Raw genomic sequence first — 25800 nt, forward strand, 5'->3', positions numbered from 1 at the left:
AAACTACGTAGAGGGTTCTTTACTGTAAGAGCGGCAAGGATGTGGAATTCCCTTCCACAGGCGGTGGTCTCAGCGGGGAGCATAGATAGTTTCAAGAAACTATTAGATAAGCACCTGAACGACCGCAACATACAGGGATATACAAAGTAATACTGACATATAATCACACACATAGGTTGGACTTGATGGACTTGTGTCTTTTTTCAACCGCACCTACTATGTAACTAAGGCCATTAACTTCACCGGGTATATGTAAGGGTGTACAAAAGCTGTAAAGGATTTATGTGGACCCAGTATCATATGTATATTTATGTGAAGTGCAAGAATACTAAGTAATATGGAAGGGTAACACTTCAAGATATTTATTATCTCTAGGAAAGATCACAGCATTCACCCTGACAACATCTTGTCTTATCTGTTTATCTCTCCTGAAAGACAATGTAGAAGTGCAATTTTTTCAGGCATCATCCAGTCTGTTTCATAGATTGAAATGGCAGTTCAGAAATTACACAGTCACATAACTCTGGTGTCTGCGTTGTTCTTGGTTGTGTTCACAAGTGTTTCACATAAATCAGCCCCAGCTGTAGCCTTTCACCGTGCAATGAGCTATAATCTTCTAGGAGAGGAGACTGAGGAAGTGCTTCCTTCTTCCTCCTGCCTCCAGCAGACTGATAATATTTTCTCAGTTAAAACCAAGCCTGTTGACAAGAGCTCAACAACTGCAACTTAACCACTTGTCCTCTGGAAGATGTACCGCCCTTCATGACCAGGCCATTTTATGCAATACGGCACTGGGTTATTTTAACTGACAATGGCGCGGTCACTCAAGTATAATTTATGTCATTTTTTTGCCCATAAATAGAGCTTTCTTTTGGTGGTATTTGATCACCTCTACATAGTTGCAGGAAAGAAGATGTCATCATCTTTGGCCTGCCTTAGCATAAATTGGCTTAATACATCCCAGGTGCATATGTAGGGATCCTACCCTATGCAGTGGTGTCCATAGCTAAATTTAGTGTATGTTGTGACTGAGCTGTAACCTGATTCAACCATTATTTATCTTTTCTGGGCTCTGCGGGTCTTTCCAAAGCCTGGTGGGGTTATTCTGCCTGCTGCTTGAAAGAGGTTCCAGAAAGTAGTGCAGGAAAATCAACGCTCTGAGATATGTATATTGTTTGGACCCAACTAATCTACGAGGAGCTGTATACCAAGGTAGGGCTTGTGAAAATGACAAATGTTTGGAAGAACTTTTCCAGAAGGCTCTCTGAAGCCACCACATGGGAGGATGCCTGTGTAAAATAGGGTGACCATATTAAAAAAAATAAAAATCAAGGGACACCCTAGTAACCACTCTCACTTTCAACCACAACCACAAAATCACAACCCTATTTAAAATCAATATTTAAACACTATATAATGTTAACATTGCCCATAAGAGTAATTTGCCTGGATTTACAGTTAAAATGTGAAAACAGTCTGACAACATGTGAGCATGGCTAGGATTATAAAGGACCTGGGGCATTCTGGGATAGAAAATGGAAATAGTGTCTGCAGTGAATGGCGGATATGGCAAGAATAAACAGACTTTATGCCTATTCACTGTATACACTGTACACACACATGCCACAGTCCTTGTACCCACAAAATACTGCTAACAGAAGGGGAGGAAGAAATTCCCCAGCATAAGTTGAGGGAAAAATATACCTGCATGTGTGTCAGTGGGAAAAAGAAACAAGCAGTATGTAGCAACGGGCTCCTGAAGAGCATGAGCTATGTTTTTCAAAGTTAAAACTTTACCCAAACTACAGTTTGGTTTGGGTCTATTTGTCTAAATTGGACTTCTGTGTCAGTCTGACTAGACTGTGAGATGTTCAGCTTGGCCGCAGGGGGCATTGTCTCTTGTGGCAGGCTTGGAACTATGGTCTGGTCAGGCCACAGGTCAGTGGGAGTGGCCCTCTCGCTGTGAGCTTTGGGAGAGGGTATTTAAGATATGGACATCACGTGGTTCAAGGTTCCGGTCCAGTATGATGTGCTGATTACTTTGTTCCTGGTCCTCCTGACCAACCCCCAGGAAGGCTATGGCCTGGGGTGCAGTTCCACCCGACTTTGATGTCTCTGGGCTGGCTAGCCCAAGGCATGGAAACTAAAGGAGGATTCTGAGGTGGGTGGGTGCTGTCTCCGGTCTGGGAGAGACCCATTGAACTTCGAGCATTCCAGGGGAGGACTCTTTAGAAGAACACCACGCGTGAGGTTGGTTTTCTTAACAAGAGCCTTTAAGGGCTGAAGTAACCGAGACATTCCGGTCTTGTGGATATCGCCAAGTGGACTGAAAGATCCAGGTATCCTACAAGTCTTCTACAGCTTAGTTTCCTACGTGTTCTGCAACGATTTTGTTCCTGAATAAGTACTTTGTTGGCTGCTAGGCCTTGTGAGAGAGGGACTGTCCAACCTGAGTGCTCATCAAGCTGCGAATGGCTATTCTCTGGATGCAGTCAAAGTAAGCAAGTTCCTTAACGTTTATAGACTTTGACATTGAGAGGACCTGAATTATTTTCCAACCCTCTGATCCCAAATTAAAAGACCGTTCAATGGTTGAAGTTTGTAAATAAAATCCATTCAATTGGATCTATTGTCAGTCTCGAGTTACTGGGTCACCTACCATGGGACATCCCCTAGATGTGCAACAAGGAGAAGCGGAAGGTAATGGTAAGCCCAAAAATAACCAGCAGCTCCTTCGGGGGTTAGTGCTACAGGTACATTGGGGAGTAAGAAGATTGGGCTCATCAGGGATCTTGCTGAGGAGTGTCACTGAGGAGCTGGGTTAAAAATACCAACTGGACATTGTAAGAAAGATTCAGAAGCTTTTGTCTGGCTGTTCCTCCACTTCAACAATCTACTCTACTCTTAAAGAGCCTACTACTACTTCAGAATATCTGTCCTCCAATTTTCTGCTATTTTTTGGGCACATTGTATCCTTAAACCCAAGCACCAGACCCTGAGAACATAGATACTGCCCCTTTTAACCACCTGGAAGTCACCTACCACGGCTCAGGGATAAGGGGGTTCAACACATAATAACCAAAGTTGTGCAACATCATATAGATAATTGTATTTAGAAATCAGCCACAGCTTGAGTAAGGCCCTTCTGGGTACATACCGACAAGGTAGATACTCCTCTGAGCAGGGGTCTCTCTCCAGGGGTCCAACACGCACTCGTTGAGTTAGAGCTATAACTCGGCAAAAGCTCATGCTCCCTGCTGACTGCAGAACTCTGGCTCTGACATAGCAGGGGGCATTAGGATCTCTGCAGAGAGACCACTTCTTTTGCACAGAGTGAACCAGGGTCCTTCTCTGCAGCATTCTTGCATGGGATATGCTTTTCTATGGCAGCTTTGTATAGAAAATAAGCTGTATCTTTTATATTTTTGTATCCACCTGGAACGTCCAATTTAACTTTATAAATCTGTAAAAACAAATCTCAGAGGCTTTGACAAGTGTATTTAATCTGAGTAGAACTAAAAGTAAATAATGGAATCATTTTATTAAACCTCAATTACATTTGGTTAGGACATTGCTCAGTGTGTAGGCTGCAAGATGCATGTAAGTTTTAGTTCCGCTGATAAATATCCATGGGGGAGGCATATCTGGGATAACAACATGCTGCGAATGCCTCTGCCACCCTCTTCAATCTGATCTTGTTAAAATGATTTCATAGCAGGAGGAAACAATGGGGGCCTTATGAATATGTATTTTAGTAATGCAAACTAGAATCTGTCTTTCTAACATTTTCATGATTTATAAATATCAGGAAGTAGAATATGGGTCATAAAGTAATAAGAATAAACATGGAAATATCAAACACGCATGTAAAGAAAATGCAGCTATAAGGAAAAGAGAGTATGTATAGAGAGAGTATATAGAATAAATATTATAAATTCAAATATTTCCTTGCTGCCCTAAAGGCTGCAGTTTTCAAGAATCAAAGAACACAGCTGGAATGCATATATGGGAGTTGTTCAACTGACAAAAAAAATGTTATTCTGTGCAACCAGTTGTATGAACCAAACACTAATTTATAGTGGTCCTTAACCTCCAATGCAGCAGCCGGATTAGACAATGAAGGAGCAGCAGCCATCAGGTGAGGTCATTCCTCTTCTCACTCAGCCATCTCCTACTGTCAGCAGGCTCTCTGCCGTCACAGCACAGCCTCATTGACTTCTAGTGCTGGCCCTGCCTTACCTAGCCTGTTTATTGCTGTGGATTTGAAGAGGCATGTTGTATTTATATAGTTAATTTTTACAATTCTGTTGATTTTAATGAAAACATGCTTTACGAGCATTAACAATTTTATATCTATATTTGGAGATCACATTTTGACTGCATTAGTACATTATAACCGCTATACATCTTGCTCTTGTCAACTCATGGAGGAACAATGGAAAACAGATCAACAGAATTTCAATGTCAGGACCTGAACGTCCAAAAAAAAAATGTCAACATGACCTTCTGCTACAGCATGTCATGTACCAGGGTACAGAATAGGACATCCAATTTATCACAACCAAATAATCTTGTTAAATATATTTCTTGATGTTATATTGTACAGTTTGCTTTTTACTATTTTTCAGTGTTTCAAGTTGGGTTTAGTTAATTGTATAATTAATTATAATTATTTACTTTAATTATACTGTTAATGTCAAGTTGTTAGTATGGGTTTGTAGTTACATAGCTAGTTTGGTTGAAAAAAGACACGAGTCAATCTAGTTCAACCAATAAAAGGGGATGATCCAATTTTCTCTAGTGGGGGAAAAATTATTTCCTGATCCCCCAAGAGGCAATCGGATATTCTCTGGATCAGCTTTACCTATAAATGTTACTATCCATTTATATTATGCACATTTAGTAAAGAATCCTGGCCTTTTAAAAAGCAATCTACTGAGCTGACCAGAACTGGCTCTTGAGGAAGTCTATTCCAATTTTTGACAACTCTTAGCCCTTGTACATACGGTCGGAGAATCCGTCGGAATGTCTCCTATCAGACCGTGTCGTCGGATAATCCGACTGTGTGTGGTATGCATCGGACTGATTCCGTCCGAATATCCGTCGGACCCAATTTTCCAACATGTTGCAAATATTTCCCGACCAACTGGTTCGATTGGACATACTCCGATCATGTGTCGCGAATTTTGATCGGACCAAGTGCCACGCATGCTTAGATCAAATTCCTACATCAAAGCTATTGGCTACTAGCCTGAATGTAGTCCCATCGTAACGAAATTACGTCATCACGTTCTGAAAGATCTGATTTTTCGACAACTTAGTTCGACCGTGTGTATGCAAGAGTTTCGGACACAATCCGTCGGACTAAATCCGACGGACAAAATCCGACGGATTTGGTTGGCAGAATCTCCGACCGTGTGTACAGGGGCTTACTGTGAAGAAAACTTTCTGTATTTTGAGATTAAATCTCTTTTCCTCCAAACATAAAGAGTGTCCCCTTGTCCTCTGTGATGACCTCAAAGTGAATATGGACAAATTATGTATTTATACAGTATGTTAATCACATCCCCCTAAGACCCCATGCACACTAAACATCTTTTGTTGTCTGATTTCCTTTAGATTTACCAAAATCATGTAGTGCAAGGGCCTGCCTGATTGCATACAAATTGAAACTTTTAAGGTTTGACCTCATATTATATGGTTTTGGTAAATCTGCAGGAAAAAATCGACATAAAATTGTATAGTTTGTATCCAACTTTAATCTCCTCTTCTCAAGAGAGAATGAATTCAGTTCCTCTAATCTTTCCTTATAGCTGAGCTCCTCCATGCCTCTTATCAGTTTGGTTGCCCTTCTCTGCACTTTCTCCAGTTCCCCGATATCCTTTTTTGTGAACTTGTGCCCAAAACTGAACTGCATATTCCAGATGAGGTCTTACTAAAGTTTTGTACTGGGGCAAAATGATATTTCTCTCTCTGGAGTCCATACCACTCTTAATAGAAGAAAGAATTTTGCTTGCTTTCGAAACCGCAGCTTGGCATTGCATGCTATTATTAAGCTTATGATCTACCAGAACACCCAGATCCTTCTCCACCATTGATTCTCCCTTTTGTACTCCCCTTAGTATGTATGATGCATGCATACTCTTAGTTAAGTGCATTATTTTACATTTATCAACATTTAACCTTATTTGCCACACAGTTGCCGAATTAGACAGAGCATTGAGGTTGGCTTGTAAATTGGAGACATCCTGTAAGGATCCTATATCACTGCAAGGCTTGGTGTCACCTGCAAAGACAGAACTGGTACTTTTAATCTCAGACCCAATATCATTTATAAGGATATTACAAAGTGAGGGTCCTAGAACTTAACCTCGAGGTACACCACTGATAACTTAGATCATTCAGAGTAAGAATCATTAACCACTACTCTCTGAATTCTGTCTTTTAGCCAGTTTTCTATCCATTTACAAACTGATCTTTCCAAGCCTATAGACTTTACCTTACACATTAGCCATGTGTGGGGAACTGTGTCAAACGCTTTTGCAAAATCCAAGTAAACCACGTCCACAGCCACTCCTCTGTCCAAGGTTTTACTTACCTCCTTAAAAAAAAAAATCTGATTTGTCTGACAACTTCTATCTTTCATGAATCTATGTTGTCTGTTGCTTAACCTCTTGCAGACTGCCCCACGTACATTTACTGTGGGGCGGTGGCTCCTCTGCACAAAATCACATACAATATCCGCCGGGACCCGCCGTTCATTCCCGACAGAGGCAGAACAGCGGTCTGCCTATGTAAACTCGGCAGATTGCTGTTCTGTTAGTAGGGAAGACAGAGTTTCTGTGTTTCTGCTAAGCAGGAACACAGATCTATGTCTTCCCACAGTTAAAGCATCCCCCACACAGTTGGAAAGCAATCCCTAGGAAATCATTTAACATTTTTTGGCACTGATCACTGTATTGATGTCACTGGTCCCCAAAAGTGTCACTTAGTGTCTGATTTGTCCACCGCAATGTCGCAGTCCTGCTATAAGTTGCTAATCACCGCCATTACTAGTAAAATAAATAAATTAAAATTACATAAAAATATCCCATAGTTTGTAGACACTATAACTTTTGGGCAAACCAATCAATATATGCTTATTGGTATTTTTTTTACCCAAAACATGAAGCAGAACACATATTGGTCTAAATTGATGAAGAAATTTGATTGTTTACATTTTTTTATTGGATATGTTTTATAGCAGAAAGTAAAAAATGCTTTTTTTTTAAAACTGTCAGTCTTTTTTTGTTTATAGTGCAAAAAAATAACAACTGCAGAGATCAAATACCACCAAAAGAAAGCTCTATTTGTGAGAAAAAAGGGACATTCATTTTATTTGGGTACAGCATTGCATGATTGCGCAATTGTCAGTTAAAGTAGTGCAGTGCCGTATCGCAAAAAATGGCCTGGTCATGAAGGGGGGTAAACCTCCTGGAGGGCAAGTGGTTAAAATATTTTTATCAGCAGAACTCATCTATGTGGTCTTTTATTAACCATTTCAGCCCGGAAGATTTTACCCCCTTCCTGATCAGAGCACTTTTTAAAATTTGGCACTGCGTCAATTTAACTGACGATTGTGCGGTCATGCAATGCTGTACCCAAAAGAAATTTGCATCCTTTTTTTCCCACAAATAGAGCTTTCTTTTGGTGGTATTTTATCCCCTCTGTGGTTTTTATTTTTTGTGCTATAAATAAAAAAACTAAAATTTTGAAAAGAAAAAAAATCAATATAATCAAATTTCTTCCTCAGTTTAGGTCAATATATATTATTTTACATATTTTTGGTAGAAAAATCGCAATAAGCGTATATTGATTGGTTTGCGCAAAAGTTATAGCATCTACAAACTATGGAAAAGATTTAGAGCATTTTTATGACTTTTATTTTATTTTAATTTTTTTACTAGTAATGGCGGTGATCTGCGATTTTTAGCAGTACTGCGACATTGCGACAGACAGATCGGACACTTTTGAAACATTTTTGGGACCACTGACATTTATACAGCGATTAGTGCTAAAAAAATGCCGATTACTGTGTAAATATCACTGGTAGGGAAGGGGTTAACACTAGGGGGCGCTCAAGGGGTTAAATGTGCGTTCCCTAGATGTGCTCTAACTGTATAGGGATAGGACTGACTAGAGGAGGACCTATCCCTATAGGAAGAATTCCTACTTAGTACACCTACTTGTTTACACACCTACATGTTTACACACACAAATCCCTGCGCTGGCTCTCATGCATGCGATCACGCGTGGCCAGCGGCGATCGCACAAGCCAGCCTCGCGCATTGGACCCCCCGCCCTCTGGTAGCTTTTAAAGGGAAAGCTGTACCCTTACAGGGTTTCGCCCAGTGGTGCCATTGTGCCGCAGTATACCTATGTGAGCCGGTTAAACTCTTCAGTAACTTCCCAACTATAGAAGTTAAACTAATGCCACGTACACACGACCAGACTTTTAAACGGACTAGGTCCGACGGTTGGACTCTCCGAATGAATGGACTTGGCTACACACAAGCACACCAAAGTCAGACGGATTTGAATGTGATGACATACAACTGGACTAGAATAAGGAAGTTCATAGCCAGTAGCCAATAGCTACCCTAGCGTAGGTTTTCGTCCATCGGACTAGCATACAGACGAACTGATTTTTCGACCGGACTCATGTCCGTCAGAAAGATTTGAAACATGTTTTAAATCTAAAGTCCATCTGATTTTTAAACAGCAAAGGTCCGATGAAGCCTACACACGATTGAATTGTCCGGCGGATTCATTCTGTCGGACCTAGTCCGTAGAAAAGTCCGGTCGTGTGTACGCGGCATAAGAGGTTTCGAATTTTTGCCGCCTTGATTTCCTTCTTACATATTCTGTTATATTTTTTTCTAACATTTAAACAATGATAGTGTTGCTTGATTTTAATATTTTTTAAAAGCTCTTTTCTTATCATTTATAGCTTTTGTTTTAACTTTGGCCGTGAAAAATTAGGTTTTATTTTAGCCTTTTAAACTTATTGCCCGTGGGAATATATTTTACAGTGTGTTTGCATACAGTCTTTTTGAAGAATTCCCATTTCTGTTCATCTTTGCCAATATTCCCTCCTAGTCTGAGTCTTGGAGAGCTGCCCTCATCCATGGAAAATTTGCTCTCTTAAAGTTAAGTGTTTTTATAATTCCAGTATGTGGTTGTTGCTTACAGTTTACATAAAATGAAATCTTGTTATGATCACTGCTACCCAGATGTTTTTTTATATGAACATTATTAACCACTACAATACAGGGCACTTTCACCCCCTTCCTTCCCAGCCCAATTTTCAGCTTTCATCGCTCTCGCACTTTGAATGACAATTGCGCAGTCATGCTACGCTGTGCCCAAATTAAATTGTTATCATTTTGTTTGCACAAATAGAGCTTTATTTTGGTGTTATTTATTAACGACTCCGTTTTTTATTTTCTGTTATATAAGCGAAAAAAGAGCGGAAATTTGGAAAAAAAACAACATTTTCTTCTTCGTATTTTAAAAGAAATCCAATAAAATCTAATTTTGCCATAAATTTAAGCCAAAATTTATTCTGCTACACGTCTTTGGTAAAAAAAAATTGGTTAAGTGTATAATAATTGGTTTGTGTGATCACGGACATATGTACGCAAATGATTTTAGTGGGACATATGTGGGGGACATGTTTTTATTATTAGGGACATGTGTTTTTATTATTTGGGGACATGTATGTTTTGGGGAGGGGACATGTGTGTTTTGGGGACATATGTGGGGACATTGTGTTTATACTGTGTGGTGTGTTGTGTGTTTACACTAGGCTGGTGATCAGTGAGTAAAAAGCTGTAAAAAACAGCTCATACTCACTTATCATCAGCCGGCTGCAGCGATCTGCTCTCCTCTCCTCAGCGATGACTTCTGTGTGAGGAGAGGAGGAGCTGATTGCCTAGCAACCGGCTGTATGTTTACATCACATGACGGCCGTGATTGGACACGGCCATCATGTGATCAGGAGGGCCAATCACAGAGCCCTCCTGCCGATCCGAGATGCGCCGTGTCCGGGTGACACGAGCGCATCGGGATCGCGCCGCTGCGCAGGCACGCGCGCGCGGTCCCTCTCCTTCTGAAGGACGTTCCTGGACGTTCCTGAACGTCCTCTCAGAAGTAGAGAGCTCCCACCCGGCCAATGTACATATACGGCCGGGTGGGAGCTCTCTACTTCTGAGAGGACGTTCAGGAAGTGGTTAATAAGCTCTGCATTGATTGACATTGCCAGGTCCAGCAGAGCATCATTCCTAGTCAGGGCCTCTATGAACTGGACCATACAATTGCCATAATGGGTTTGTAAATTTTTGCTCTTTAACTGTTCCTACAGTGTCATTACTCTAGTTAATTTCCGGGTAAGTTAAACTCCCCCATTATTATCACTGTCCCAGCCCTCGCAGCCCTTTCTATCTGTGCAAGCCGAGTCTCCACCTCCTTATTAACACTGGGAGGTCTATAGCAATCTCTACTGATTACCTTTGTACTACGTGCACCCATGTGCATTTCCACCCATAATGCTTCAGCCTCATCATACTTTCTATCAACAATGTCCTCTTTCACACTACACTTTTCACATACAGACAGGCACCATCACCTTTTCATTTTACCCTGTCTCTCTGGGAGAGTGCATAGCCAGGAATGTTAATAGCCCAGTCATGTGAATAATGAAGCCAAGATTCAGCAATATTAATTAAATCATAGTTCTCTTCTAGCACCAAAGCTTCCAACTCACCTATTTTGCTTTGCAGACTTCAGGCATTGGTTAACAAACATTATCACATTATCATCATTATCACATTTTGCACACATATTTTGCATTTTTTTTAGTTTAGTACACATAGTACCATTTCCAATGGTTGTTTGTAACATGGGAACCTTCTTATCACTTGCCATAGCCCCGCCACATCTTTCCTCATTCCGCCCACCAATAGGGACTGACCCCTGTCTGACCCGTCTACTCCATTATAATCTAATTCTCCCCCCTCAATCCTAGTTTAAACGCTCGTCCAGCCTTCTCATAAACTTCTCCCCCAGCACAGAAGACCCCATTCCATTTAGCTGCAAACCATCTTTAACATATAGGTTGTACTCCAATGAAAAGTCAGCCCAGTGCTCAAGCAACCCAATGCTTTCTTACACCAGGTCTTTATCCATGCATTAAGCTCTCTAATCTCCCTCATCTTTTCTGTGTTGCATGGCACAGGCAATATTTCAGAGAATATCACTTTGGTGGTCCTTTCCTTCAAGTTGCAGCCTAGTTCTTTAAATTGATTCTTAAGAAGCTTCCATCTTCCATGTATTCTATCATTGGTTCCAACGTGGACCAAGACAACTGGATCATGCCCAGCTCCTCCCAGTAATTTATCAATCTGGTCCACCACATGCCAAACCCTGGCACCAGGGAGGCAGCAAACCATTCTGTTGAGTCGATTCTGGTGACAAATTATTCTATCAGTCTTTCTGATTATAGAATTCCCTATTACCACCAACTGTCTAGGCCTTCCTCACTGCTCTCACCACCCCTACTAGATGGGCTGCTATCCCGGATGTTAGTGACATCATCAGTTGTATGATGTTGCTGAACTGTAAATATATCATTGATTTTTGCCAAACCATTCTTGCTTAGTATATGTGTTTTCTCTGCTTACAATAGCCTTTTGGCAGTGAAATGTGTGTCAGTAATTCCCTTCTAATAAATATTTTAGGTGATTGGTTTTGCATCATTGACCTAAAGCTAGAATGCAGCAAGTGAAGTTAGGACCCCTGATCTGCATGCTTGTTCTTAATCAATCAAGAGAAAATGAACTCTGGAAGCTGCCTCCCAACCAAAAAAAGAGGGTAAAGGACTTGTACTCAGTGTTGCTTGTGGTCTCCCTGCACTGATGTCTCTTTGTGGTGCCATTTTGGTAGAGGCAGAGTTTTGCTTGCCCATGTCAGGGCCTCTATCATAGAGAAAAGTGAGGAGCATAATAGTGCCATTGCAAAATCTCATCACAAATCTCCTGAGATAAGCAGTCAGCGGCAGCAATGCCTTAACTGCACATTACATACTGCATATACAATTTATGAGGCCACTGATACAGAGTGCCAAAGAAACACTTGCATGTCAAGAAGTGAACTACTATTTTCAAGAAAAAATCTTGCACTTGAATTCCTTTGCAACTTCACATAAAAAATGGCACTGCGAATGACCGATTCAAGTATCTCTAGGAACAGAAAATTCTATCTCTTGCCTAGAGGGGGGCTGCACTTAGATCCCTTTCACACTGGGGCACTTTTCAGGAGTTTTAAGTGTTAAAAATAGCACCTGTCGCCTGAAAAGCGCCTCTCAAGACACCCCAGTGTGAAAGCCAGAGTGCTGGGGTGGTGCACTTGCAAGTCAGGAAAAAAAGTCCAGCAAGCAGCATCTTTGGGGCGGTGGGGGAGCGGTGTATACACCACTCCTCCACTGCCCCTGCCCATTGAACTAGCGCTTTTAACCCTTTCCTCGGCCACTATCACTAAAACTAATGGGGCCTTACAGCTGATGCCCGCACTGCCCCAGTGTGAATGGGGTCTTAGGCTCTAATCTTGATACCACAGACTGTTGTCAGTGCATGTACAGTCCCTTGTTAGCTAGGACACTTTCGGCTGTGCAACCAGCAGTGTCATAGCAATGAATGACTTATCTACATTTAGTAGCTGACCAGGAGATTTCATGGCTGACAGCTGAAAGTAAACAAACAGAAAGCATGGTGGTGACATCATTGTCTAAATATAGCCATTGGCAGCTTTGGACATTGCCATATTTGGACAATGATGTCTCCTTTGTTTACCTTCAGACATTGGATAGAGAATTTCCAAGTTTGCAGATGGATAGGGCTGGGGAGGAGTCATTGGTTGCTAGGAAGCTGGTTTTTGCCTGCATCCTAATAACCACAAACCCTGAGCAGAAAGCTGTCATAGTTATGACTGCGTCCCAACACATATGTCCAACAGTGAGTACTGACTTGTCTCTGTTTGTAAATTCAGAATTGGCATTTCTTACCACCAGTTTGCTTCTCTGCATCAGATTATAAAAGTGGAGATAACAAGAACCATCCGAATCTGTATGCCAGTACTAGTATCACCGGCAAAGGTCATGTTAAAGGAACACACTGCCAGAACCATCTCTATATTACTTTACTGAATTCCCTCCACCGTGTCTGCAAAAAGGGCTCTTGGATAGATAGCCATTGTACTTCTGCAAGCATCTTACAAGCCTAGTGAACACGTGAGCTGCTTCTCACTACAGGGACAAGATAAACACAAAGAAAAAATAATGTTGGGGCATGGTGTAGGGGGTGGATACCTTGATATACACGTGAAGCCTCTGAAGTCCAAAAATACCAAGTTAGGAATAAGTAGTCCATTAAAAAATAAAATCACATTTTTCTGCAATATTCAGCTTCAGTCCAAAGATTTGCCCCACAGTCCCTTTTTCTGCCACTAGATGTCCTAGAGGGCTAGCATAATTCAACCTACTTCCTTTGAGCCCAAGATATCCTGAACTCTGAAGCCTGTGACTGGACAGTGAAAAAAGAAGAAGCACCGTGATGAGCTCATCTCTCTATCACTCTGCTCTCTCTTCCTATCAGCATGCTTGTCAGGACATGATTAGCTCATTGTTCTGCTTCTTCCTCTCCCAGTTCAGTCCTGCTGAGGCTGATACCAACTCAAATTCAGGTACGTACACTGCCTGCATTTCAAAATACATTTAATGATATATTACTGATCACAGAGCTGAGTCAATTATTGTGCCAGTAATAAGAGGTTGTTTTAGTTACATTTCAGAGATCATAATTTAAACTGTGATTGCCATTAATGCACAAAGGTATTAACGCTTTTCAGTTAATGCTGCGTCAATGCTAAATTAGATGAAAATGTCAGTATAACCTGATTCTTTTCTCAAAGTGGACTTGTTCGAAAGAAAAGTCTTGGAGCAGCTCTTTCCTGCAGATTTTGGTTTTGGAGTAAAGCAAGGTCAGCATGACTGAATTTCACACTGCTTTTAATTCCATTGACTTCATAATAAAGGCTGATATGATGTGATGTGTGTCCTTTATTCTGCACAGTCCATTTTATGGCATGCATTAGCAGCCAAAATCTCAATGTTCCCATTCCTTTTATTAGCAATGAACTTAGCTTTGTGCTTTTGCACCTGTTATTACACCACACACTTATAAGTTTACACCCTCCTACCTTTAACCCTTTCACGCCTAAGCCTATATCTGACATTTGTTGCTTAAAATACATATTTTTTGCTAGAAAATTACTTAGAACCCCCAAACATATATATATATATATATATATATATATATATATATATATATATATATATATATATATATATATATATATATATATATATAATATATAAGCAGAGAATCTAGAGAATAAAATGGTGATCATTGCAATATTTTATGTCACACTGTATTTGTGTAGCGGTCTTTCGAATGCAATTTTTTGAGGAAAAATACACTTTCATGAATCAAAAAAAAAAAAACAGTAAAGTTAGCCCATTTTTATATATATATATATATATATATATATATATATATATATATATATATATAGATAGATAGATAGATAGATAGATAGATAGATATAATTGATGTTACTCTGAGTAAATAGACATCTAACATGTCATGCTTTGAAATTGCGCACACTCGTGGGATGACGACAAACAACGGTACCTAAAAATCTCCATATGCGACACTTTAAAAAAAAATTAAATAACGGCTATCAGGTTAAAGTTACAGAGAAGGGTCTAGTGCTAGAATTATTGCTCTCGCTCTGACAATCGTGGTGATACCTCATATGTGTGATTTTAACACCGTTTACACATGCAGGCGCGACTTACGTGTGCATTTTCTTTGCTGTGTAAACTCACAGGGATTGGGGGGCGCTTTAAACTTTTTTATATTTTTTTATTATTTTATTTTTATTTTTTTACATTGTCATTTGAAAAAAAAAAGTTGATCACTTTCATTGCTGTCACAAGTAATGTAAACATCCCTTGTGACAGTAATAGGTGGCAGGTACCAGGGCCAGACTGGGAATAAAATCCAGCCCTGGAAAAAATTTCATACCAGCCCCACAGCATTCTTATACCAGCGCAACAGCATAACGTCATTATTTTATGGTAATAAGAGGGAAAACCACACATTTTAAAGCACATTTGAAGAGTGTATTATACATAGATAAGACAGATATGAAATCACATAGGGATTTATATGTATGTATGTTTATATACATATAAGCAAATTCCAGTTAAAAGTGGTCAATCATCAAGGGTGACCCCAGGAACTCAGAACATGGGGGGGAGACCACCTTCTGCAGAAAGAATACACTAAGGTAAGGGGGGGTGGGTTACTGATATAAGGGGGAAACCCTTTATATCAGTGCCATTATCGTATTCACTCCCCCCTTACATCAGTGACCCCCCTTCAGACTGGCCTGGTGGTGCTGTCACTGACGACCTCTCAGGTGCACCATGCAGGGCTCAGTCAGTCAGCTCCAGCTTGGTTGGCTCTGGTTTTATCCTATAGTCTCCTCTTCACAGTCCACACAAGTCTGACTTCTCCCATGACCCCCATCCTGACTCCTCTCCAAACTCCCTCAGAGACTACAGAAATGATACAGGAGATGGTCAGAGACTGCAGACATGGTACAAGACCTCAATGCAGCCTCACCAGTGCCCATCAAATGCAGCCCCACTGTGCCCATCAATGCTGCCTCACTGTTCTCATCAAATTCAGCCTCACTGTGCCCATCAATGCAGCCTCACTGTGCTTTTCAAATGCAGTCTCACTGTGCCCATGAAGGCGGCCTCAATGTGCCCACCATTGCAGCCTCACTGTGCACATCATTGCAGCCTCACTGTGCCCACCATTGCAGCCTCACTGTGCCCACCATTGCAGCCTCACTGTGCCCATCAATGCAACCTCACTGTGCTCATCAAATGCAGTCTCACTGTGCCCATGAATGCGGCCTCACTTTGCCCATGAATGCGGCCTCACTGTGCCCATGAATGTGGCCTCACTGTGCCCATCAAATGCGGCCTCACTGTGCCCATCAAATGCGGTCTCACTGTGCCCATCAAATGCAGCCTCACTGTGCCCATCAAATGCAGCCTCACTGTGCCCAAATGCAGCCTCACTGTGCCCACCATTGCAGCCTCACTGTGCCCATAATTGCAGCCTCACTGTGCCCACCATTGCAGCCTCACTGTGCCCATCAATGCAACCTCACTGTGCTCATCAAATGCAGTCTCACTGTGCCCATGAATGCAGCCTCACTGTGCCCATGAATGCGGCCTCACTGTGCCCATGAATGCGGCCTCACTGTGCCCATCAAATGCGGCCTCACTGTGCCCATCAAATGCGGTCTCACTGTGCCCATCAAATGCATCCTCACTGTGTCCATCAAATGCAGCCTCACTGTGCCCAAATGCAGCCTCACTCTGCCCACCATTGCAGCCTCACTGTGCCCATAATTGCAGCCTCACTGTGCCCATCATTGCAGCCTCTCCTATGTCGCATGTCCCAGTCTGCAGTCCCTGTCTGTGGGAAGGTGTGCTGTTGATGCTCGGTACAGTACCTTGCATGTCAGCAGGATATCCATGATGGCCAGCAGCAGCCAGAGCCTGTTCTCGTTTTGGATGGGGACGGTGCTCCTTCCAGAGGATCTGTTTGCTGTGAGATGGAGTGGTCCTTGGCCACCTGCACCTTCAGCCATCCTTATTTTTCGGCCCCAGTCAGCCTGTCCCCTGGTCCTGGGGAAGTGGAGAGCACTGGGTGGGAGCTGGAGAGAAGGGGGAGCAGAGAGTACTGGTGGGGTTGGAGAGCACATGGGTGGGGGCAAAGATCAGGGGCAAGTGGGTGTCGCAGGGGTGGGGAGTGCTGGGGGGGACTTGAGAGCAATGGTGGGGGCCAAAAAGAACAGGGGTGGAGAGCACGGAAGGCTGAGAGTACTGGGGGGGCTAAGAGTGTGGGGTAGCGAAGAGCACTGGGGGGGAGCTTGGGAGTACTGGGGGGCCAAAAAATAGGGCTGGAGAGCACTGGGGGGTACAAAGAGCAGGGTGGAGTGGAGAGCACTTGGGGGAGCTTGAGAGTACCAGTGGGGGGCAGAAGGAACAGGCGTGGAAAGCACGGGGGACTGGCGAGCACTATGGAGGACGGAGAGCACTGGCGGGGTTGGAGAGCATATGGGTGGGGGCAAAATGCAAGGGGAGTAGAGAGTACAGGGGTGGGGAGTGGAAAGTGCTGGGGGGTGAACTTGAGAGCAATGGTGGGGGCCAAAAAGAACAGGGGTGGAGAGCATGGGAGGCTGAGAGAACTGGGGGGCTAAGAGTGTGGGGTGGTGAAGAGCACTGCGGGGAGCTTGAGACTACTGGGGGGAAGAAAAACAGGGCTGAAGAGCACTGGGGGGTACAAAGAGCAGGGAGGAGTGGAGAGAAATGGGGGGAGCTTGAGAGCACCAGTGGGGGCCAGAAAGAACAGGGGTAGAAAGCACGGGGGACTGGAGAGCGCTATGGGGGGCGGAGAGGACTGGCAGAGTTGGAGAGCACATGGGTGGGGGCAAAATGCAGGGGGGAGTGGAGAGTACAGGGGTGGGGAGCGGAGAGTGCTGGGGGGAGCTTGAGAGAGCACTGGAGGGGGAGCCAAAAAGAACAGGGTTGGAGAGCACGGGGCAGAGAGTGCTGGGTGCAGAAAGAACAGGGGTGGGGAGCATGGGGGGCTGGAGAGCACTGTGGGAGCTGGAGACCACTGTGGGGGGGGGGGGGGTGGAGAGCACTGTGGGGGGCTGGACACCACTGTGGGGGGAGGTGGAGACCACTGTGGGGGGCTAGAGAGCACTGTGGGGGGGGGGAGAGCACTGTGGGAGGGTGGAGAGCACTGTGGGGGGGGGGGGTTGAGAGCATTGTGGGGGGCTGGAGAGCACTGAGGGGGGTAGAGAGCACTGTGGGAGGCTGGAGAGCACTGTGGGGGGTTGGAGGCCACTGTGGGGGGCTGAAGAGCACTGTGGGGGGCTGGAGAGCACTGTGGGGGGGGGGCTGGAGAGCACTGTGGGGGCGGGCTGGAGAGCACTGTGGGGGGGTGGACAGCACTGTGGAGGCTGGAGAGCACTGAGGGGGGCTGAAGAGCACTGTGGGGGTGGACAGCACTGTGGGGGGTGGACAGCACTGGGGGGCTGGAGAGCAGTGGGGGGTTGAAGAACACTGTGGGGGGTGGACAGCACTGGGGGGCTGGAGAGCAGTGGGGGGGCTGAAGAGCACTGTGGGGGGCTGGAGAGCACTGTGGGGGGGGGGCTGGAGAGCACTGTGGGGGGGGCTGGAGAGCACTGTGGGGGCGGGCTGGAGAGCACTGTGGGGGGGGGGGGGGTGGCCAGCACTATGGGGGCTGGAGAGCACTGAGGGGGGCTGGAGAGCACTGTGGGGGGTGGACAGCACTGTGGGGGGTGGACAGCACTGGGGGGGCTGGAGAGCAGTGGGGGGGCTGGAGAGCACTGTGGGGGGGGTGGACAGCACTGTGGGGGGGGGCTAGAGAGCACTGTGGGGGGGGGGGGGTGGCTGGAGAATGTGGTGAGGGAGGAGAGCAGGGAGCACAAGGATAACTGGAGGGGGCAGTAAAAGAAGTTGGATTGGATAGGAGGAGAAGCAGCGGCTGCATGGAGGAATATAGAGAGCTCCTCCTATCCAGGCACACAGGGCGGCATCTCTTACTGTGTATCACAGAGCTGGCTGGCTGTGTTCGGCGGCTGTGCTATAACACGGCCCGCCCCCCTAGACCTGCTTGTGTGAAAGTAGATAGAATCAATACTCCACCTATCACACAAGCAGGTCTAGGGGGGCGGGGCCATGTTATAGCACGGCCGCCAAACACAGCCAGCCAGCTCTGTGATACACAGAAGGAGAGAGGAGCAGTGCAGCCGAAAACGGCCCCACGGCAGGCGGCCTACCGGGAAATCTCCCGGTAACACTGTAGGCCAGTCCGGCCCTGGCAGGTACTCTTCATGGAGGGATCTTTGCCCTTCAAGGTATTCAGATTGCCAAAAACGGTGACTCTGAATACTAGTAATTTTTTTTTTTAAACTGGCGCCATTAGCAGCAGAGTAAACCGGAAGTGACATTGTGACGTCACTTCCGTGTTTACACAAAGTAGACTGGAAGGAAGCCATTTCCGGCTTCCTTCCATTCTCACTCTAGCCAGTGTAAGTGCTGGATCGTGAATCGGGTCTCCCAGTGGGACGAGAGGCAGCATAAAAAAAAAGTAAAATAAATAAGGAAAAAAATAAAAAATTTAAAGCGCCCTGTCCCACCGTGCTAGAGCGCAAAACGCATATGTAAGTCTTGTCCGCATATGAAAACGGTGTTCAAACCACACATGTGAGGTATCGCCACAGTTGTTAGAGAGAGAGCAATAATTCTAGAACTAGACCTCCTCTATAACTCTAAACATAGGAGAAAAGAGAGGTAGAGCAGCGCCACTCTGAGAGTAGTATGTCTATTAAAACATGGCTTTATTTATAATTTAAAAGACGTGCACTCACATTTGAGTAGATAAAAACAGGCATAATAGATCTCCGTGACGTTTCTCAGCTATCATCCGGTGTGTCTTGCTGGGCTGTAGTAGAGAATCAGACCCCGGTCGCTTCCGGGGGCGCCCGTCGCTCCAGGGTGTGTGTGTCTTACAATGAGCACGTCAGTAGGTGGAGAACATCAGCAGGTGGAGAACGTCAGCCGATTGAGATCGAGGGGCGTGGCTAAAGTGCTCACGTTTGGAAGCATGCGTGCTCCTTCATCAGGCATTGGATGCAGCCATTGCTGGCCGTGTTTATATATGGAGTGAAGTGGAAGAGCGGAGGGGAAGGGGCGGTGTCAGGGGGAGGTAACTTTCACCGACCAGCGTTGAAGTCCAAATGCAGGCCATACACAGGACAGGTTGAATGATCGTTATTGGGAACAAAAACAAAAACATTAGGCATCTTGTGAAACAAAACAAATCAATAAGGAGGGGGGGGGGGGGGTATGTAAGTTTGGCATAGGACTGAGAGAAATTTAATTTAAAGGTAAAAATGGGAAAAATAATAAAAATGAAAAATTAAGTGAGTGAAAAAATGAAAAATAAAATGAAAAATAAAGTAAGGAAAAAAGTATAGAGAAAAAAAAATGAAAATAAAAATAAAAAATAATAAAAAATAAAAAAAAGGAAAATTTTTTGTAAAAAATATAGAAAAGAAAAATACAAAGTAAAAAAAAAATTAAAATAAAAATAGAAATTGGAATAAAAATAAAAATAAAAAGAGAAAGTAAATATTAATAAAATAAAAAAATAAAAATAGGAATAAGAGTAAAAATAAAAATAGAACTGGAAGATATACAGTTATGTGGATATGCAAACACAAATGTATGTGCACATATATGGAAAGAGCAGGATCTAGTATTACTATAGAATGGAGCGGGGGGTTATTTTGACTATGATATACTCACTGAATACCATGGGTGATATCAGATTGACTGTTAAGATTCCTGCAGAGAAATACATTTTTTGAAAAAGATTAAGTTTGATATTTTAGAAAAAGGAGGGTATTATTTTCATAGTACTTAAATTCTATGGGGCAGAAAAGAGGTAGGACAGTCCGAATGAAGTGAAAGTATTGGGGTAAAAAGGCATGCAGGTTTGGTGTTGTGTGTGCATGTGTAGTATAGTTTAATGACTACTGAGGTGGTATAAAGAAGGTAGTCTTTTTTACATGTATACATATATGGGTACAAGGGAAAGGATAAGTCAAGGGGGGGGGGGGGGGTATATTTATATTTGTACATATGTGTGAAACAGATGCTGGTTAAAGGGTGTGGGGGGGGTAGTAGAGTTGTAGCAAGGGTATATATCGTCAGACGTTTGCTAAAAATGGAGTGGATTTTGATCTCTTCGTTTAGTCCTCCAGGCTTGAGGCTGTCCAGGGTGTATATCCAGAAGGTTTCCCTCTCACACAAATACTTGATGCGTTTAACTCGAGGGAAACTGTCGGGGATAGTCTCTATAATCCAAACGTGCAGGTCATTGGTGGTCCCTTGGTGGAACTCTGTGAAGTGTCTTGGGAACGTCAGGTTTTTATTTTCTTGGATGGAACATTTATGTTCTCCAAATCTTTTTCTTAGTGTTCTGGTGGTTTGGCCTACATACAGTAGGTTGCATGGGCAAGAAAGGCAATATATCACAAATTCTGTAGAACAGTTGAAGAATTTGTCGAGTTGGCAGGTTTTGTAAACTGTTTTTGTTTGTGCAGAACAAATTTGCATGTTAAACAATTGAACTTGTGGCATTGGTACATGCCTTTGATGTCTAGAAAAGTTGATATACGGTTTGGTTTAGTTTTACGTGTCTTTAATTTACTCTGAGCTATTTTTCCTTTTAGATTTTGAGCTCTTCTGTATGTGATTTTTGTTTTTTCATCAAGACTGTTTTTGAGGTGGGGATCTTCTTGTAGTATACCCCAATGTTTCTGGAGGATTTTTTCCATCTTTCTATGTTGTGTATGAAATTGAGTGATGAACCTGGGTGTTCTGGAAGGTGAAGTAGATTGTTGTTTGTTGGATCTTGGTGCTTCACTGAGAAATTGGTTGTAAGCCTCATCAACTAGGGAGCTAAGGTAGCCCTTTTCCGAGAACTTCTTCTTAAAAAGCTTGCTTTGTTCGGTATAATCTTGGGTGCAGTTGTGTTTCAGACAGCAGAATTGGCTTTTTGGTATATTGGATATCCATCTAGGGTGGTGACAGCTTTGGAAGTGGAGGTAGGAGTTGCCGGCAGTTGGTTTTGTGTAATTCTTTGCTTGAATGAGATTGTCTGAGTGGCTTAGTTCTAGATCCACAAAAGCTATAGTATCTGGATCGCAGAGTGAAGTGAAAGATAAGCCTAGATTGTTGGCATTGCAATAAGCTACAAAAGCGTCTGCTTGGGACTGGGAGCCGTCCCAGATGATGACAATGTCATCTATATATCATAGTAGCTGATATGTTCGGAGTGGGGGTTATTGTTCCAAATTGAGCGTTGCTCCCAAAGGCCCATTGTCATGTTGGCATAGCTGGGGGCGAAATTTGCCCCCATAGCTGTGCCCTGAGTTTGCAGGTGATAGTGATGTTCAAATAAGAAGTAGTTATGGGTCAGGCAGAATTTTGCGGATTGTACAATAAATTCTGCCTGTCTGGAGTTGATTAAGGGATCTTGTGAGAGAAAATACTTTACTGCTTCCAGTCCAATATCATGTGGGATTGATGTGTACAATGAGCAGACATCGAGTGATAACCATAAATAAGTGGATTCCCAGCGATAGTTCTGTAAGGTGTTTAGTAGATGGGTGCCGTCATGGATATATGCTGGTAAGTTCTGGGCCAGTGGTTGCAGGAAATGGTCGATATACATAGAGAAAGGATTAGTGATGCTGTCCATAGCGGCCACTATGGAAAGTCCTGGGGGCTCCATCAGGCTTTTATGAATTTTGGGAAGATGGTAAAAATATGGTGTGTTGTAATGTCACGTTTCACAAAAGCAGCTTCGGTTTTTGTGATGACTCTAAACTCTGAACTCTATACATATAACCTGTAGAAAATTTTAAACATTGCCCATTGAAATTTTTAAGGGTAAAAGTTTGTCGCCATTCCACGAGCGGGCGCAATTTTGAAGCGTGACATGTTGGGTATCAATTTACTCTGCGTAAAATTTTCTTTCACAATATATAAAACAAATTGGGGTAACTTTACTGTAGTCTTATATTCTAAGTCAAAAGTGTATGTTTTCCAAAAAAGTGCACTTGTAAGACAGCTGTGCAAATACAGTGTGACCTTTGACTGCCATTTTATTCTCTAGCGTGTAAGAAAAAAATATATATAATTTTTGGGGGACTCTAAGTAATTTTCCAGAAAAAAAAATGATTTTAATTTGTAAACACTGAGTCTGAAAAATAGGTTTGGGCCTTAAGGGGTTGAACCATCATGCAACAGACCCCTGCTGTGAGCCGCATACAGCTCATATGTGAACCCAGTCTAAACATGTATTACAGATGTTACAATGCAGGATAAATTCAGGTTCCGTTTCAATGCAGGGAAACCCTCAACTGCTGAAGTCATCAGAAAGCTTCAATTTCCAGGCACATTTACTTGCTTGCCCTGGACAAGGTTCTGACCATGTCATTGTTACAACATATTTTATATGTAAAACTCACAAATCATTTATATACATATACCGGGATGGAAGCAATTGAATAATTGGGATTGGCAGTGTTCCCCTGCCATCCCTGTGTGAGGTTTGCCCTCATTTACAGGGTACCTCCTGCTAAGGTTTATATATTGATATTTACTAATATTCTGTTATACTGTTTTCTACATTTATACTTGTGAGTTTTATACATGGTATTTTGTACACGCAGCTTTCCCTATGCTGGTTTGATGTACCCACATGGACTGTCTCCATCCAGACATCCAACACACTTTCTCTGCCTGGTCAGCTATTTGTCTTGTGTGGATTGATTGGCGCTTGGGTGCAGCTGTGGTCTGTCTTCATCACGGGAGCTGCGATGTGCCTAGTGGACCCTCCCCCTCCTCCCCTTGCATATAGTGTGTTCAGGAGGTTTGGGCAGGTGCCCCTTCGTGCATTGGCGCCATGTCTGTCACGCCGTATGTGTGAAGGCAATTATGCCCTGCATGTGACATCAGTCTTGACGTCACCATGCCGGCGTTTAGCCATAACATCCCAGATGACGTCTTAGAGGATGAAACGCGTCGGGTCGACCTACCTACCGCACCACACTTCTTGCGATTTAATTTAATGGCTCAATTTTGTCTTAAAAAATTTGAGTGTTTTTAATCTCCTTTTTATCTTATTGAATACTCCCCAACGTTTTTACACTATGCAAGTTCTTGTATGATTTATTACATATGATCATATGGAGTCTTGGTGAACATCTTCTCCTGCCTACCACTCAGCCTTAAAAGGGAAATATCGGTGATTCATTTGAAGTGGGAACCTGCTGATATCACAAAGCTTTTGGTGACTTGTGAGGCGTATGCCTTTTCAGGTCTACCCATTCTGGTAAGCCTTACTCTTACGGGTGGCAGTACTGGCAAGCATTTTTCTTGGGGCATTGCAGAGTGTGAACACCTGAATACGTGGAATTAATCCCCCTTTCATATGGACTTCTCCTTTTTCTCATAATCTATATAAAAGATGTATATGGATTTGCACTTTATTATATTTCTTGGCACTTTATTGTGATTTTACCACTAAGTTGGTTTATGCTATATTCAGTAAGTCAGTAGGCACTGATGCACTTTACTGTGTTTAGTTCATTATAGCGTTTTTTGTCAATAAGTTGGCACAAGTCACTGCAATATTGGTTAGAGCAACATCTTTTTTCTATATACTCTTTAGTGTGGCCTAACTGTGATCTTTTCAGTAGAAACAACACATTCTCATTTTCGAACTCTAAATTTTGTCGACAAAAAATATATGCTTTACATTTTGGCAGCTAATTTTTGTATCTGAAAAAGAACATGCATTTGAATATTGTGGGCAGAAATATCTGTCTACTTCCAAAATGTAATTCTCTTTAAAAGGAAGTGATTCTGTGCCAGAAATTTTTAACCTGTCTCTATAAAATATATTACTGTGTAATTTAAATTTTTGCATGGCTGCATCAGGAAAACTCTCTCCTATTTTTAAAAAAAGAGATTCAGTGCATCCCGCTAGTACATCAGTCCCATTTTACTATGGCGCCTTAAAAAAATAACAATCTCATCCCTTATTACTGCCTTAAATATGACATCTCCCTGCTTCTGAAATTTCCTTGGAAGAAAAAAATGTTCTTCCATGTGTGGCGGGTGCCACTCTGTCACCCATTGCCTGGATTTACACTGATTGGGTCGAGGGAATTCCCCCTCCCTCTCCTTCATTTCACAGTGCTCCTAGCAGCGCTTACATGAACCCAGCCGCCCACTCTGTTCCCTCCCCTGCTTCCTCATTGGCAGGAGGGGAAAGCCTAACACTAGGCAGAGCTGCTGCAGCAAAGGACTCTGGGACATGCAGTCCCTAGCACCAGCGGCCCCAGTCTAATCCCTGGGGCAGAACTAACCACCCTAGCATGGCAAGAGGAGCAAGAGGCAAGGTTAGAACTGGGCCAATCAGAGGCTGCCTGGGAGCTGGAGATCTCACCATATGGCAAGGAAACACCACAAGGGGAGAAGGGAAGACAGAGGTGACCAGAAGAGTTGCTATTATTCATTGGTTCGACTTTTCTGCCACAGCGCCAGGTGTTGGTGTGCTGATCCTGCCACAGCACCAAGAGTTGGAAGGTGACAGACATCCCACCAGAGAGGGACCCCAGGTATTTGTACTGGGCACTGACTGACACAATTTCTGGGCACTGATTTGCATCTTTTAGGGCACTGTGTGCCATCCCTGGTGGCCATGGGGGTCATCCATGTTTGCTGGCCATCCGTACCTGGTCACCCATGTGTGCTGGCCATCCCTGGTGGTCCTGGTGGCATCTGTAATGGTCCAGTGTGGGATAAACAATCAGTGCAGAGCCCACTGTCAGGAGAGCCGCTGATCCGCTCTCCTCAACACATGTCTGTCAGATGCGAGTGAGGAAAAGCCAATAAACGGTTCTTCCTGTTTACACTATGATCAGCCATGATTGGACACGGGGATC

The sequence above is a fragment of the Lithobates pipiens genome, unplaced genomic scaffold (genome assembly GCF_037356315.1).
Source record: "Lithobates pipiens isolate NorthernLeopardFrog02 unplaced genomic scaffold, aLitPip1_a1.2 Scaffold_10, whole genome shotgun sequence".
Taxonomy (NCBI): Eukaryota; Metazoa; Chordata; class Amphibia; order Anura; family Ranidae; genus Lithobates; species Lithobates pipiens.